Source organism: Pinus tabuliformis, chromosome J, assembly GCF_031772625.1.
Source record: "Pinus tabuliformis cultivar Carrire ecotype Pingquan chromosome J, CPIR1, whole genome shotgun sequence".
Lineage (NCBI taxonomy): Eukaryota > Viridiplantae > Streptophyta > Pinopsida > Pinales > Pinaceae > Pinus > Pinus tabuliformis.
The window spans coordinates 937150518-937168973 of NC_142295.1; the positions used below are offsets into that span (position 1 = coordinate 937150518).

The window sequence follows — 18456 nt, forward strand, 5'->3', positions numbered from 1 at the left end:
TCAAGCAAACTCTAAATCCTGCTCTGATACCACTATGATGGGACCAGCCCGTGACTTATGATTTAATCACCACAATAATTATTAATCAACAAATGATTTAATCAACAATTGTGTAATTAGTTTGATAAACAAGGATTAGCGCTGATATTTTGGCTGCATTGATGTCTGTATTGATTACCCTGTACGTCGAGAGGACATTTGTCCTGGCCTCGGGTTTCCTTCCCGCTCTTGGCTAAACCCTAACCCTTTCATTGCTACTCCGTCATTTTCATTCTACTCTATTTAGTGTGAGAGCTCTACTCGTCGGTTCAGTTGGTGACTGTAAGTGCTTCAAGCCGATGCTTTGTTCACGCCGATTATGGGCTTTTCTATTGGTAGGTGGTATAATTGTGCTCTGTATTTGTATTTACTTTATGGTTAGCTCGGTTGTGTCGTTTGGTTATTGGCTTTGTTGTGAGGGTTTCTCTGCTATCTCGGTGGTCCGGTGCTCACTGTCTCTCCTTCATTCCTCATGCGTTCTGCTGAGCTTTTTTAATGGTTCCTTCAGCTGCCTGTATGGTTATTTTGTTTTTTGACTTGTATACATGTTATAAACACAGGTTGTGGCCTCAAAAGGACCCTTTCCTCTGCGTTCACTCAACTCTGGCAAGGTATTAAATCGTTCTCTGCTAAATGTTGTCTCCACAGTTTTTCTTTTGTGCTAACAGTTACTGCTCCTTGCGATCAGGGTTTCTTGTAATGGCCGCAACCCAAGTGTGGGTTCCTTCGTCCAGCGTTGGCTGTTGAACTAGTAAGTCTTTTCGGTATTTCTTCTCCGTTACTGTCGGTCATCCATTTTCTCCTTTAACCTTCAGTTGATGATGCTAATGCTTTGTTATGGTGCCTGTGCAGGTCGTTGTGACTTCTGGTTGGATTACTACTCGGCCCTTCCTTCGAACGGAACCGGTAGGATCATTCCTTGCTGCAATTGTTTAGTCAAGGGTTTCTTTAGTCGTTTCCTTCTGTAGTGTAGTCGGTCAACCTGGGTCTCTGTTGTATCATCGTCTAGTTGATGGAAATTTGGCTTGTATTTGATTACGTTGATTCTTTAGTGGTCTGTAAGGATTTCAGGGTTATAACCCTAACCCTCGTTTCTCTGTTCTACTCCCGGAGGAGGGTTTGCTCGGCCTTAGGGTCGCTAGACTTTAGAACTTATAGTTGTATAGTTTATATGCAAGTTTCAGTACTATAATCGCTTTTAAAGATGGATGGAAAGAATTTTTGATGTACAGGGTTACCTCTTTTATGAATGCTCTTCTCTGTGGTCGTACTTGTTTAATGAACGGCTTCAGCTGTAGCGTACTTTGGTACTTCTGTAGTTTGTCGATATGACTGGAACTGTCTGCTCAGTCTTCGCGTTGATATTGTGCCTCTGTCTGTCTTTGATTTTGAAGTTGTATCTCTGCTTGTCACTTGGTACTAGAACTTTATCTCTGTTTAATCTGGAAGGGTTTATGGAAAATTATACAGTTGTCTTTACATTACAGATGATAGAAATTAGATAATAAAATAGTATCTAGATAGATGGATTCAAGAATGCAAAATGTCTCTCTTTGTATTACTCTTCTGTGTTGGAATTGTTGAACCTTTTTTCCACACTGTGGTACATTTGTTTTGTAATATTACAACACAGTTATGCAAACTGTTTGCAGTTGTTTCTTCAATTACACAGTTGATAACTATCTTGCTGTTTTAGTTTTCTCGTTCTGTGGAATACATAGATAATATATTTCTTTCTGCTGTTGTTTTTTTTTTCAAAAAAAATAGTTGTAAAATAAATAAAAGAAAGACACAACAACAATGTGGCTGTAACCACCTCCACCTAACTGTGTTGTACCTAAATACCTATTTAATTGACAATAAAATAAAACAAGTTCCTACACTGTTTTTAATTAGCAAACATAAATGAAATCTAAAAGATGATGAACATATCCTCCTCAGCTGAGACCAACACCCGGTCATGGTGCCCTTAGCTGGATGCTCCTGCATCAATGTTTAATTTTACATGCTTTGAAATAAATTATTAATTTGTAAAAATATGATTAATTTCATGAATTTAATAAAACGTTAAATTTATAGTTTCAATAATGTGTGATTAATTTCATGAATTTAATAAAACGTTAAAGCTATAGTCTCAGTAATGTGATTAACAGTGTGTCAATGTGATTAACAGTGTGTTTGCACTAAGAAATAAACCTTAAAAATATTTACTAGATTTGTGTTGATCTTTGTTTGTGAGGACATTTCACTGTAAATATTTACTAGCTTTTTGTTGATATTTGCTTGTGTATAGCTTTCACTGTGCATAAAGTTCCACAGAAGAAAAACTCCACACACTACTTTACATGCAAAGCTCAACAGGCTGTTTAAAAACTTTAAACACCGAGTCTTAACAAATGTTTCAATTTGCATGTTTTCCTATCAAAAAAAGGAAATGATCAATGTCACGTGTTTGTAAATGCTTAATTTTACATGCTTTGAAATAAATGAGCTCCACATTAGCAAGTGATATCATGATTTTGAATGTCCACTTTCAATTAATAATTTAATATATTGGAATAGAATTGATTTATGATATAACTAAGATCTATGTTATAGCAAGTGACGTCATGATTTTGAATGTCCACTTTCAATTAATAATTTAGCATATTGGAATAGAATTGATTTATGATATGACAAAGATCTATATGAACAAATAACTAGAGAAATGACGAGGTTTTTTGTATTATTGGTTTTTTTATTATTGGAATTATTAAATGTTTTGGTTCGATGTGTTTTACATTGTATTACCATGCCTATTCATGGAACTCAAAGTAGATACAAATTTAACTTATAAATATGATTAATTTCATGAATTTGTTAAAACATTAAAGTTGTAGTTTCAATAATGCCATTACCAGTGTGGAAATTTGTAAAAGTAATAATAGTCTCTTATTTAGCTCCCCAACCCATGCTAATAAATAAACCTTAAAAATAATTACTATACTTATGTGAAGCTTTTCTTATATGGAGCTTTCACTATGCAAAAAGATCCACACGCTCCTTTACATGCAAAGCTATGTTATACTCAACCTTTTAATTTTTTATCATGATTTTGAATGTCCACTTTCAATTAATAATTTAATATATTTGAATAAATTGATTTATAAGATAGAATAGATCCACATGAACAAACAAGAGAAATGGGGAGCTTTTTGGATTATTGGTTTTTTTTATTATTGTAGTTAAATCTTTTGGTTCAATGCTTTTTACATTGTATTACCATGCCTATCCATAGAACTCAAATTAGCAACAAGTTTAATTGGTAAAAACATGATTAATTTCATGAATTTAATAAAACGTTAAAGTTATACTTTCAATAATGTCATTACAAGTACCATATATGATGTGGAAATTTGTAAAAGTAATAGTCATCTCCACAAAAGGAAATATTAATGGGAGATTTTCTTAGCCCTAGCACGCCCTCCTCCCCCGCCTACTTAAAAGACCTTCAACAACATCAATTCAAGCATCATTGGGTAGAGTAGTACCATAAGTGTCAAAGTCAGCGTTAGTGTCAAAGCACTCACCTAGCATCATTGGGTAGTGTGGTACCATAAGTGTCAAAGTCAGCATTAGTGTCAAAGCACTCACCAACAAAAAAAATAGTTTCCTTTTATTTGTAAATGAATCGTAGGCACTAACAAATACCAAAAATAAAACGCTCTCACCAAGGGAATTATGTCCCATCAGAGTTGGCTAAGCCAATCAAAAACTATAAATAAAATTTCTAAAAAATTAGAAAAAATAATAATAATAATAATAAATAAATTTATGAAAATTAGATATATTTAGCATTTTCCTAAAACTATAATTAGAATTGCAAAACAAACAAAATAATGCAAAGTCAATACACTTTGAGAGCTAGACAAATACTATAGTCCCTGAGGAGATAAAAATCAACATCAAAAAATTACAACATTAAATGACATTTACATTCTTAACTTGCTAAAATAGTTAGGTGTAAAACTAAAACTTTTGTCATTAACAAAACAAAACAAAAATGAGCATACATATAGTTTATCCATGGTAGTCTTGTTTGTTCATTCTCATTAAATCTTTTGCCCTAAATAAATAAATAAATAAATAAATATATATATATATATATATATATAAACTCATACGTATGTAAATATATATATATATATATATATATATATATATATATGGAAACTCATACGTATGTATTTTTTTCGTTAGACAAAAGAGGGTCCACCTTCTCTATAAATATTTTGTCGTTTCCATATTTTTGATAAGTCTAAGCTTTTTCTTAGCAAATTTATTGAACTTGTAATGGGTTGGATTTTCCATAGATTGCGTGCAGGGATCTCCTCTTTAATGTAATGGAGAAAACCAGTTTATAGGTTACGTTGGAGATATAATAAGCTTAATGCTTACCAATGTAATTTTTATCTTCGTAAATCGGTTGTCAAGTTATGTTGTAAATTTTGCTCCCTTTAACATGTCTCTTAAAATATGCTTCATCACTCATTTAATTATTAGCCATTTTTTATTTAATTATTAACCATTTATTTATGTTCATAATGAACATAGTAAAAAAACATTTCAACATTTTTATTTTAGATATATTAAATTATAACATGTTTACTTATTTGAAACGGGCTTTTGGATTACAATATCAATATAAATAAGGGTAGGTAGACTATAAATAGCAATACCAACTATAATAATGTTAGTTTTTTATGGAATTTATGGATTATCACGGTAGCAAATATATACTTAAATCTATATTTAGAGTTGTTAAATGGTTTCAATATAAAACAAGTGTAATATGCAGTATTGTTATTTAGTATTTGATTTTTACACTAAAAGTATTATTTTTAGCTAAATTAAAATAAAAATAAATATTTATTTAATACAATTGAATAATGACATTTATTTAATGATGGAAATTAGTGACAATTGCTTAAAACTTATAACTTGTTTAATGCAAGTGAATGTTAGAACTATGGAATTTTGTAGCAGTGAAATTGTCACCTAACAATTAGTAATTAATATATATACCATTAATTACAATATAAATTATAAAAATTCTGAGTATTTTAATATACAAAATTTTCAAATTATATTTTTATTTTAATTAAATTAAAAAATAAATAAATTATTAAATCTTATCATTATTTATTAAATTGAAAAATTAAAATAAAATTAAAATTTCTATTCCAACCAATAATATTCTAAACGTCAAGTCAAATACATAACTAAATTAATAAACAATAAACATCCAAATTTTTCAAAAACAACACTTTATCACGTTTAACATTGTAGCATATCTGTCATTCTTAATTACGCCGTAAGGCATTTCCCTCTGAAATGAACTCCACAAAATGCTTTTCTGTCCTAATCATATCCATTAGATCTTTTGTTAGACGATTGAACAAAAATCAGCCGTCTAATTTAAAAAACCTTAAAAAACGTTATTAGCATGTGCTTTTGCAAGGCATTTGATTCGTTTAACGCTTGGACCACCAATTTGGTTAAAAGCGAGCGGGTTGAGAGGTTATCAGTGCCAAGGTTCGATCCCCCTCGCACTCAATTCCTCCGCAGAGATTTTTCGGTAGCGGAAATGGGCATTCACATTCGAATGCATATAGGAATTCCAGAGACATGCTAGTATCGGGACTGGGACTGGGACTGGGCATCGGGCTGGCATTCGCAGTATCTCCCCCAAGTTTGGCCGAGTCTCCAGAACCGAAGCTGAAGATGCAGGAGGACCAGAAGTCGCGAGATCCAGTCTCACCACAGCCTCGAGCAGGCATTATGGGAGGACCTGTTATTACCAAGAGTGGAAAAGTGCTTCCAAAGCTCAAGATCTTTGTGGGTTATGATCCTCGTGAGGATCTTGCCTACAAGGTCTACAGGCATTCGATACTGAAACATGCCACATTTCCAGTTGAAGCAATCCCCATCAAACAAGCGGATCTCCGCAAGGCTGGGCTTTACTGGCGCACAAGGGATCCCACTGAGAGCACCCAGTTCTCCTTTTCCAGGTTCTTGACTCCTTTTCTAGCTGGGTTCGAGGGTTGGGCTATGTTCGTAGACTGTTATTTTCTCTATACTGTTGACGTTAGGGAATTAGCTAAGCTCATTGATGATAAGTATGCTATAATGTGTGTCAAACACGATTACAAGCCCAAGAGTGCTACAAAAATGGATGGGGTTGTGCAGACTACTTACCCTAGAATGAACTGGGCATCTATGGTTTTGTATAATTGTGGGCACCCCAAGAACATAGTTTTGACACCCTTTGTTGTGAATTCCCAATCTGGGGCATTTTTACATAGATTCACTTGGCTTGATGACAATGATATTGACCCATTCCCTACACCTGGAATTTCCTTGTTGGTCACAATGAGATTGATGACAAGGAACTTCCCAAAGCTATACATTATACAATGGGAGGCCCTTGGTTCGAGGCCTGGAAAGATTGCCAATTCGCATATCTGTGGCTTCAGGAAGTGGATGAGTATAAGAGGTCACAAATGATACAGAAGTGATTCAAGATGAGCTCATAAGGCTGTTGGATACAAGAATGAATGAAAGAGCAGGAGAGCTTGAAACCAGAGTAGGTGAGTTGGAAGGCAAGGTCAAAGAGATCTCTACTCTACAGAAATTGCTATTGTTTTATCTACAAGAGAGGTTTCTAACAGAGGGAGGGAATGGTGTGAAAGAACCTCCTTTTGATGCCTAGTTGAACAAGGGATTGCGGAGCTGAAAGGAATTGCTTTGGAATACCCTGCCGGATCTTGTGAGAGTGCAAAATAGGAATATGTTTTGGAGGTACTAGTGCAGGATATAGCCTAATTATTTTTATTCGATTCTATTTTTATCTCTAAATATTAGAGAGAAATTGTAGTTTTCTGCATAAATTTTTAACGGGAAGTTAACTTATTTCTTAATATACTATTCGCCCATGGTATAGTCAAATCACCTTTACTTTATAGCAGCTAAGAAATAGCTACATTCTTCATTATCATCCTTTTTCCTAAAAGAATGGTATGAAGGGTTTGTACCCTATCTGGACAATAATGTCATTGTGACAAAAAAATTTCTCCAATGTAGTTATCTCAGATATTGCAATTTCATGGAATATGCTTCATCATATCGATTTGTGTAATTGTATATGGATGGTTATTTTAGGTTATTCACCTATGGTATGGTCAAATATGCCTTTAATTTAGCTACATTCTTCAATATCATCCTTTTTCCTGAAAGAATTGTGTGAAGGGTTTGTACTCTATCTGGACAAAAATATTATTGTGGCATTTTTTTTCTATCTTAAATGCAGTTATCTCAAACATTGTGATTTCATGGAATATACTTCATCACATCGATTGGTATAATTGTATTAATTCTATTTATTAGCTATCTTGATTGCAATGGATGGATGGTTGTTTTCGGCCAGGCTCAAACATCTCTGTGTTTTTGGGGTTGCCATTGTGGTGTATTTAGTGACTATTTTGATGGTTTATGTTGAAAATTTATAACCTTCATGAGCATTTTTAAGTTCACTGTTATTCAATAAGTAGTGTATTTTGTGAAAGACAATGGAGATCAGTGGATCTTCTCATTTTCTATGAGCAATACTAGAGTGCTCAAGCTAGTGTGTACAAAGCATATCACAGCAAGATATATTCATATTTTGCATGTGCGAAGTATGCATTATGCTCACATATGGAATTTTTAACAGTGTTCTTCTACGAGAAAAGTATGCCTTTATGTTTTGATGCAGACACCTCCAGTCTGCACAACACTCTGGTCCTCAGGTTTCCACAGGGGTAGACTTACACCACCCATTTAAACCTAACATAAATGTCAAAGAACGCTTCCTGTGATCTGAAAAGGGGTTAGTAACTATAATAGAGAATAGGTTGTGCAAGCTTTAGCAGAGGGATCAAATGAAGATTTCCAATCTCAAAACCTGCAAACAAGTTTACAGCAGAAGAGATTTAGTGAAGAATTACGTGATGCTCTGTTCCTGCAAACAATTGCGGTATTTATGAATGCAAACCACTAAAATATTTAGGTTGGGGATGAATAATCTACAAGGGACAACACCAATCTTTAGATTGCCGAAAAGCTAGAAAAGTTGTCTTTATTCCATTATCTCTAATCTTTGATACAAAGAAAACTCCCTAGATAACTAGCATACCGGCCCTACAATGGCTTCCCTCAGCGTATGGCTCATCTGAGCACATTCTTTATCCCCCTATGACAATTATAAGCACTGGATATACATCTATACCAAACCAGACTCCCGTTTAATGAGCTTAAAAAATGCCAGTGGATTGTGACAGATCTCATTGATGGTATGTCCTTCTGGAATTGCCACAGTTGAGTTGTAGAAGTAGCCTGCCTAGCCTGCCCACCTTCTATCCATGTTTCCTTGTTAGCACTTATTCCCTAGTTAGTTTTTCTTTCTTCACATCATGTAGTGCGGTTTCTTTCCACTAATCATTTTGCTGATTTGTAAGGAATCTTAAGAGATAACCACGACTGCAGTTGAGGGGAGATAGCAGGATGCTCTTACATCTAGTTACGCCGTAAGGTGTTTCCCTCTGAAATGAACTCCCCCAAATGCTTTTCTGTCCTAATCGTAGCCGTTAGACGATTGAACAAAATTCAGCCGTCTAATTTAATAAAAAATGTTTTAAAACATTAAAAAACCTTAAAAAACGTTATTAGCCTGCAGCTGTTTGTGCTTTTGCAAGGCATTTGATTCGTTTAATGCTTGGACCACCAATTTGGTTAACGGCGAGCGGGTTGAGAGGTTATCACAGCACCCTCCAGGAGCGTCGATGATGGAGCAATTGGTTCCCGAAATAACAACGCATGCTCTCAGTTATTTGGATTATCCAAGCTTGTGCCATCTCTCCATGACGAATTCTTCCATGCGCCGGGCGGCCAACGACGATAATGCCTGGAAAGCCCTCGATCACAAGGTAGAAAATTAGTCGATCCTCAATTTTTGTTAATTAATTGAATCCCAAAGATTTAGTTTTTCATATTTGACCGAGTACAGTTTTTCTGTGAATTTTTTATCTGGCAAAGCCCAATTTAACGAATAATAGTTCTGTTCAATTGCGCTTTTCATCATGGTGTGGGGCTTGTTTAAATGCCCTTGTTCCTTTCACCTCGCCACGCTTTGGTTATATGAAGGTGCAATTTTTTTCTGAGCAGACTTGTTTCTTGGAATTTTCATCTGGGTAAAAACTTATTCGACGAATGATCAGTTCCTAAATTATTTTGCTAAACTAGGGTTTTATGGTTTGTTTAAATGCCCTTGATTTTTTCAATTGCCCATGCTTTTGTCATATTACGTTGCATTTTTTGTCTGAGCAAACTCTAATGCTTGGAAAGCCCTCTATTACAAGGCAACGAATTAATCGATCCTCAATTCTCGTCAATTAATTGAATACCAAAGTTTTAGTTTGTCAAATTTGATCGGGTACACTTTTTTCCTGTGAATTTTTCATCTGGCAAATCCGAATTTACGAATAATAGTTCTCTTCAATTGCTTTTTTCACCAGGGTTTAGGCTTGTTCCTTGTTTCTTTCATCTTGCCACACTTGTGTTGTATGAAGTGCAATTCTTTTTCTGAGCACACTTGTTTTCATCTGGGCAAAAACGAATTTGACAAATGATGAGTCCCTGAATTTCATTGCTAAATTAGGGTTTTAAGGTTTGTTGCCCATGCTTTTGTTATATTAAGTTGCAGTTTTTGCCTGAGAAAACTCTCTTTAGGTTACTTAAGTGAAATTTTGATCTGGGTAAGGTGACAATTTGACAAGTCGTCAGTCTGTTGAATGATGTCGTTAAATTAAGGTTTAGTGTATGTACAATGCTCTTGTTATTTTCAACTAGGCAAGCTTCTGTTATATCAAGTTGTAGATTTTGTCTGACCACATTTGTTTTGTGGAATTTTCATCTGAATAGATCCCAGGTTTGATGAATGATCACTTTGTCGACTTATACTTAAATTAGGGCTTAGTGTATGTCAAATTGGGCATGTTATTCCAAGCTCTAGGTTTTGGGTTTTCTTCTCATTTGCCAAGTTAAGCTCACAAGGGCCCACTCTATTTGCAGGCAGCATCAGAGAGAACATTGCTTACGGTAAAGAGAATGCAACAGAAACTGAGATAGTAGAGGCTGCAAAGGCTGCCAATGCCCACGATTTCATTTCGTAAGTACACTGAAATAAATCCCCTGACCACTGTTCAATTTGTTTTTCAGCCATTGCAAAATTTGTTTTCCAACCACAGTTTTTTATTTTTGCATGATGTATAAGTTGTTTCTTTTTTCATCATGTTTAAGTTGTTTCACAAACTTTTCTGAACTTACAAAACATAATTTCCATGGGACACTTCATGAATCCTATCTTAAACTTCATGTTTTATTAACCAAGTTTCTTAAACCTAAAAATTAGTGGTTATTATAAATATTCTTACTGAATTCAATGCAGGTTATCTTTTTCTTTTAAGTTATAAATAAATAAGTCCTATATGAACAACTTGCCAGACTTCTTGTTAAATTCCATGCATTGTTAATGTTTCAGTGGCATGAGGGATGGATATGAGACCTACACCGGCAACAGGGGAACTCAGTTGTCTGGGGGGGCAGAAACAGAGAATAGCAATAGCAAGGGTAATTATAAAGAATCCAAGCGTCTTGCTGTTGGACGAGGCAACGAGTGCTTTGGATAGTCATTCAGAGAAAGTTGTTCAAGAAGCACTGGATGGAGTCATGGTAGGAAGAACCAGCGTGGTTGTAGCTCATCGTTTGAGCACAATTCAGAATGCTGACAGTATAGCAGTCATTGAGAATGGAAAGGTTGTTGAACAAGGAAATCACGCTTCTCTACTGAGAAAAGCCGAAGGAGGTGCATATTTTGGTTTGATTAAACTGCAGCAACCACATTAACCAATTATTCAACCTGTAAGCTAAACTGCAATAACCCTCATACTCCTCATCACAAATGTGGCTAGTTATAAAGAGTGCAGGGCAGTGAGCACAAAATTGATATTTGAGTTGTTTCACTAAATGGTGATGATTAGAAGCAGAAAGGATAATAATTAGGCTGTATGTTGTAAAAAAGTTAATTAAATATCTCGGTGATTATGAAGAAAATCATAAACCTTATTATTACTGCTTTCAGAAGTAGAAAGGTTAATAATTAGGTTGTATGTTGTAAAAAAGTGAATTAAATATCTCGGCTGATTATAAAGAATAATCATAAACCTTATTATTATTGATTTTAATGTGAAAATTATCTTATCTGGAGTAAATTTCCTTGTTTCATGGATGTTTTTAGAATTGAATGGCATTGCAAATCTTCTTTTGTTCTACTTGAGGATGGGCTACAGTGGAAATATGTACATGTAACAAACTTACATTTTCATGAACATCCCAGTAAAGTATGTATTTTAAATTTTCATATATTGTATATAAAATTTAATATCCGATGCAGCTTTCGTGATTTACAAATTTCATTAAATTTAACATCCGACGTAGCTTTCGTGATTTACAGAACAACCTTGGGATTACACAGAAAAATATATTACGTTTTTTCTTTCGTGATTTACAATTGCAAGAATGATATGATAGGCTGGAGTTTTCCGAGTGGAATGGGGACTTACGAGAACATAAAAGAAGATGGCCTTTGAGTTTCCAAGATTTTGAGGATGCCATTCCTCCCCAGCTTTCCATTCAACTGCTATGTGAATTAACTGATGGTAATGCTATAATCAATACTGGAGTGGGCTAACACAAGATGTGGGAAGCCCAATGGTTCCAATATTAGAGACCTCAACTGTGGCTGACATCAGGGGGTCTCGGGGCTATGGGATTTGGTTTGCCTGCAGCACTTGGGAGCTGTCGTGGCCAATCCAGGGGCTATTGTTGTTGATATAGATGGAGATGTCAGTTTTATGATGGATGTGCAAGAATTGGCCACCATCAGGGTAGAAAACCTGCCTGTTAAGATGATGATATTGAACAATCAGCACTTGGGCATGGTGGTCCAATGGGAAGATTGCTTTTACAAAGCAAACAGAGCACATACTTACCTCAGGGATCCATCTGCTGAATCTAAGATTTTCCTCAATCTTTTGAAGATGGCAGATGCATGCAATATACCAGCAGCTAAGGTAACAAAGAAAGCAGATGTCAAGGAGGTCATTTTACAAATGCTCAATACCCCGAGCCATATTTATTGGATGCCATTGTGCCACACCAGGAGCATGTCCTGCCTGTGATACCCAGTGGTGGAGCTTTTAAAGATATTATAACCAAAGGCAATGGGAGAAGAGCATACTAAAAAGAAGAGCCTAAGCCGTTTCTCATTGTATAAGATTATTCTAGGTTCTAAAAGTGCATTTTCATTGTTTTCCTTTTGAAGGTATGGAGAAAGCTTTATTTTCTCTCCTCTACAATTTTATTGGTAGGACACATTTTATTTCTCTAACTTATACGGTACATAAATCAGGGCAAGTTTGGACACTTTAGATTGTTCACAAAGTCTTGATTTTATGTTTATATGTTGTGATTGCTAAGAACGAATGCAACAAACTTTCATCTCTATTTCTATTGATATTGGGTGGCCCATGAGGCAAGGGCATAAATTGTGGTGCATTGTATCTCTACTTCTACTTCTTTTTTTTCTGTATTTGCCTGTTTGTTATAGCAAATGTGCATTCATTTCATTGCATAGAGCATTTTGCAAAGTAAGATTCACATAAGATATCCAAGGATGAATTGAAAATAACCTATACGAGGAGGATAAATGTGGTAGTGTCATGGATTGCATAATAACATATGGCATATAGGTTTGATGGTAACTCACTATTTCTACCATTGACAATGGACTTTGAAAAGATGCCCATCCTATATGTAAGAAATTTGTGTTTTAAAGATTTTTTGAATTGTTAACTCGGGATCTTGAAGTCAAGACTTTTTACTAAATGTCTTTGTTGGATACCTTAGAGATGTAACTATTATTGTACTTAACTATTGTCTAACAATTATAATGGTTAGTGAATTCCATATTGTAGGACATATGTTGGAAAGTCAATTTTTCGTTGTTTCTAGAATTTTAGAGTTGACCTTTCCTGTATTATTATAAAACCCTGACCATTGAGAGTGATTTCTAAATTATAGTTTTGAAAATGGAGATTGCTCCCAGAGTAAAAATATTCAATGTTCAGGAAGAAAGAGTACCGGGTGTTGTGGGGTGAAGTTTGGGGGTGGGTCTTCGGATCAAAACATCTCTTCTTGTACATCGCATGGTAAATCATGCTCAACTTCTCTGTAGTGAACCATTTTGTAGGAACATGTTCCATTCTTATTTAATTGGAGCTCTACGTCATTCGAAGACTCTTCTGCCCAAACAATTGTAGGTTCTACAACTAGCTATTTGAGATAGTCGACATAAATTTAGATTGTTGCACCTAGATATGAATCCATTCATCTCATCAATTAAGCGGATTGCTTATGTGAAAATGTGTTTCCTTATTGGTTTGGGATATTTGATTTTTGCCATTTGCCCTGAGAGAAGTGAGGTGCACTCCACAGCCAGGGGTGCAGAGGACATTTAATGTGTGTCACGTCACTTGTATAAGGTTAATAAAATAAAATGGGAGAAAAGTCACTATCATATGTGTAGAAATTCCACGAAAATTCTGATCTGCTTGAATGAACAAATCTGAACCTAACTTGTAACTCGAGATGCAGAATATAAAAACAATTGTTTTTCTAGGGAACCCAACTGGGAAAACCCTCTGCTTGATTGAGAATTTTATTGATAGAAGAATGAGCAATAGATATCTTACAAAAACAATCTTGTTTTAATAGGAACCAATTTGGTTTTCTATTCTTGTACTAAGCTGAAGCACTCCTTGCAAGACTTTGATCGCTACTTCCTTATTTCCTTGCACAAGTCCCAAGGAAATTCTCCTATAAATCTGCACACAAGCCTCTCTTTGTATGTTGAACCTCTCACAAGTTCACACACACAAACACAAATCTATGTTCTCCACTGCCTTGTGTCGCCAACTCATGCTCACAAGACAATTGAATAACAATGTGCCTTAATCGTTGGGGGAGTGCTCAGACATCAAGGCTCAAAGCCATTACAAGAAATACTCATTATGAACTCAATACATCACATGTAGGGATTGAACCTGTTTGGGGGCGATAACAAGTTAATAACATTTATGCCAACCACGTGAGCTAAATCTGGTTGATGTGTGTATGTGTATAAGTTACCAGATGTCAGATTTAAAATTGGATATGTATCCACCAATATTTTAAACATTAATAATTTGTTATTACATTACATTAAGTCATTTTATGAACCATATCACTCTTAACATGTTACTTTTAAGATTACTTACTAATAACATGTATGTGGTTCATAAAGTTTACATTTAATTCAATTATGTACAATGGAAGTGGTTTATAAAATTACTTTAATATATTTAAGAGCCTAATTCAGAATTCCACAAAAACAATTGTTGAACTTCAGACTCTCTCAATCCCCTCTTAAGGTCATATGTGAGGAGATGCCAACCTGAAGGAAATATGCTACATGTCACTACCAGAATTGAAAAATGAAAAATTAGAAATGGAGTTTCTTCAAGAGTTTCATGATTTGATTTTCTCAATCAATCTATCGGCCTCTCTTTGTACCTTTTGGGACAATTGCTAGTCGTATTAGTTATTAGTTAATTAGGCCGATAGTTCACTCTCCACTTGACATCTGTGCGCCGAGCTTCCGGGAGAGTTCGTGGAGTTTATGGCTGTTTCTGTTTACGGTTTCGTGGAGTTAATGGCTATTTCAGTTTACAGGCTCCAATTTCTATTTGTATAGTCGAATCGGCATTGGCAATGGCATCCCCTATATCCTCATGCCCCCAAAACCCTCTTGAAACTGAAATCGGGATAGAAATTGAAAGTTCACCTCCTCGTTCTCACAATCTTCGTCCTGCAGTTTCAGCGATTGACGCCTCATCCTCCGCGGCTGCAACGATAGCCTCCACCTCATGTAATTCCCACAACAATCACAACTTCTATTGTGATGTATTTATCAATCACAGAGGGCCGGATGTTAAGAAAACCTTGGCTAGACATCTCTACCATCGCCTTTGTTTACACGGAATCCGAGTCTATTTGGACCGGCCAGAATTGTATGAGGGGGGTGGAATTTTTCTTCAGAAATAGAAGCTACAATTAGAGCCACCTCAGTCCATGTGGCTATTTTCTCTCATACATATGTAGCATCGACTTCGTGTTTGAATGAGCTCTTCCTGGTGTTGGAGTCGAAGGCTCCTATTATTCAGGTGTTTTACGGTGTAAAACCAGATGATATTTGTTTGTCGCAGGGCAAAGATGGAGTGTATGCTCAAGATCTATGCAACTTAGAAATCATGCAAACGGGTGAAGGGAAACCACGATACAACTCCACTAGCACTCAAACTTGGAGAGATGCCCTTTCTCGTGTTGCAGAAATAAGGGGTTTCGATCTGGACGCATATAATGGGTGAGATCTCAACCCTCCCCTCTCAGTATTGTAATACTTCACGCTGATTAGATATACATAGGTTAAAGTTTCTCATTAGCTGTATTTATTTTCTTGTGAATAACCAGAGATGAAGGGGAGTTGCTAGATCAAGTGGTTGAATGCATGTTGAAACAGGTGAAAAAATTGATATTCAATGTCGCCAAATATTGAACTGCTTTGGAGGAAAAGGTGAAGGATTTTGAAAATAGAGTCCTATTGCAGCAGTAGCAGGAGAGTGGAAAGGTTCAGGTCATGGGGATTGTTGCTGGCGAAAGAACTCTTCAACAGGAAGAGGTCAGATTACAGTAAATCTTACTTTTTATGTGATATTATGGAAAATGCAAATAAAGGTTCATTACATCATTTGCAGAGTGAACTTCTCAATGGCTTGACTCACTTTGATATTCATATAGATAGCATATATGAAGGCATATAGATTCTTAAAAGAAATCTCTCATGTTCTAATGCTTTCACAGTTTTTGATGACATAGATCAGGCAAATCAGCTGGATGCATTTTTGTCGGTTCAAAGTGTACTCAGGGCAGATAGCTTAATTTTGATTACATCTAGAGACAAAACTGTTCTCACAGATTCAGGAGTTCAAAACACATCAATTTATAAATTAACAGGCCTTGATGCACAACAGTCCCAGGAACTCTTTTGCTTGCATGCCTTTAGCTAGCCCTATCCACTTCTAGGGTTTGACTATCTCACGATTACCAAACCTTATATGGCTTCGCTGGAATAAATGCCCCTGGTTTTCTCTCCTTTCTTGGATACCTATGAAGAACCTTAGGGTTTTAGAAGTGCGTGGGAAGAAATTGAAATCATTGTGGCAATCCGGATATCAGGTAAATAAAATTTTGGCAATTTAAAGTATGTGTTTATTCGTTATTGATTTCGCACAGTAGGATCTACAACGAATTTAAATGGTTTTGCAGAAGCTAATCATCGAATTCTTTCTTACGATTAAAACCATGGAACATTTTGCAGGCACCTTTGCTGTTGCGACAGTTAGTTATTTATTCTCCCCTTTCAAAGTTACCAAAATCAATAGGGCACCTTAAGCACCTCGAACTGATTGTCCTCCATAAGATTAATCTTAAAACTTTGCCAGATGAATTTTGTCATTTGGTGTCGTTGAAACGATTGGAGTTAACAAGTTGCCCAAATCTAAAGTCACTGCCAAATTCCATTGGGCACTTAATAAACTTGGATTACATCAATCTGTCTCACACTTCTCATTTGCAGGTGCTTCCAAAGTCTTTCGGTAATTTAATAAACCTGAAATACATAGGTCTGTCTCACTCCCTACAGTTGCAGATGCTTCCAGGTTATTTTGGTAATTGAATTTGTCTTAAATATCTTGATTTGAGTTGGTGCTATAATTTAATCGTCTCTAGTGAAACACTGGGAAACATCAGCACACTTGAATGTTTAGATGTTTCCTATTGTAAGAACATTGAAATATTACCTCAGCAAATAGCATATCAAAAGTACCTAAAAAATTTAGATCTTAGGGGTACAAACATAAAATAATTTCCAAATGAAATTGGCGACTTGGGTGATTTAGAAGTTCTGGAAATAGGGAGCCATTCGTTGGACAGTCTACCACTTTCACTTGGTCACTTGAAGATCTTTAAGGAATTGAGGCTCGAGAATTGCAGTGAATTGAAACATTTGCCGGTGACTATTCGACTGTTGACTCAGTTGACTGAGTTGAGAGTATTGAATTGACATTTTCAAAAAAATTAGCTGGATTTTTTCAAAATTACGCTGTAATTTCTATCATTTTCTGTGCAAAATTAAGGCACTCAAAATTCTAAAACTTGACAACTATAATCCACTTTTTCAAAAAATTTAGCTAAATTTTTTCAAAAGCATGCTGGAATTTTTATTATTATCATGATGGCTCCAACAATTTTTCATGCATTTTCAAATATGGAACGATGACCATGATATTGTTCACAATGTCGTATCGTTTCTTTCACCTCTTCCATTACAATATAATAGTATTTTCTAATAACACCATAAATAGGTAGCATATGGAAAAATTACATCTCGGAAGACAAAAAAAAAAAAAAACTAAAATAATGTACAAAAACATGTTCACATAAACAAAAACAACTACATGGATAATGAATAACCTCTACATGACATTACTATTATTTACCAAATAGCCATATTCGAATACACATAACTAATCATTTCAAGTATAACTCATTATCATCCACCCTAGCTTTCAACAACGTCCATTCACATGTTGCTATTTTTCCACACACTACTATTATTTACAAAATATCCATATTCAAAATACACATAACTAATACTTTCAACTCTAACTCATTATCATCCACCCTTTCTTTCAACAATGTCCATTCACATGTCGCTATTCTTTCACAAACTATTATTATTTACAAAATATCCATTTTCAGAATACACATAACTAACTACTGCAATTGTAACTCATTATCATCCACCCTTGCTTTCAACAATGTCCATTCACATGTCCCTATCCTTCCCCACTCTATGCTATTCTTCACCACTCTATGCCTTACGACATTTCCTTTGCAACATAAGGTGCAAATGCTAGTTTTAGTTTCAAAAGAAAAATATACCAATTAGCCTATAAATTTGTATATTTAATATTTAAGAAAATATATATGACAAATTTCCAATTTATGCTATGCCACATTTCTTTATTTTCATATTTATCGCGTGGACTTGTATGCATTAAATATATTTGAATATTGTTCGGCACATCACACGTCCAAATTTTCATTGTATTTAAAGATAACTAC

At 35.2% G+C, this 18456-nt stretch overlaps 1 pseudogene; it reads left to right on the forward strand.

Moving 5' to 3' along the window:
• The first annotated feature begins 738 nt into the window (after nucleotides 1-738).
• Nucleotides 739-7031, forward strand: LOC149229856 (uncharacterized; annotated as a pseudogene).
• The last annotated feature ends 11425 nt before the right edge of the window (nucleotides 7032-18456 follow it).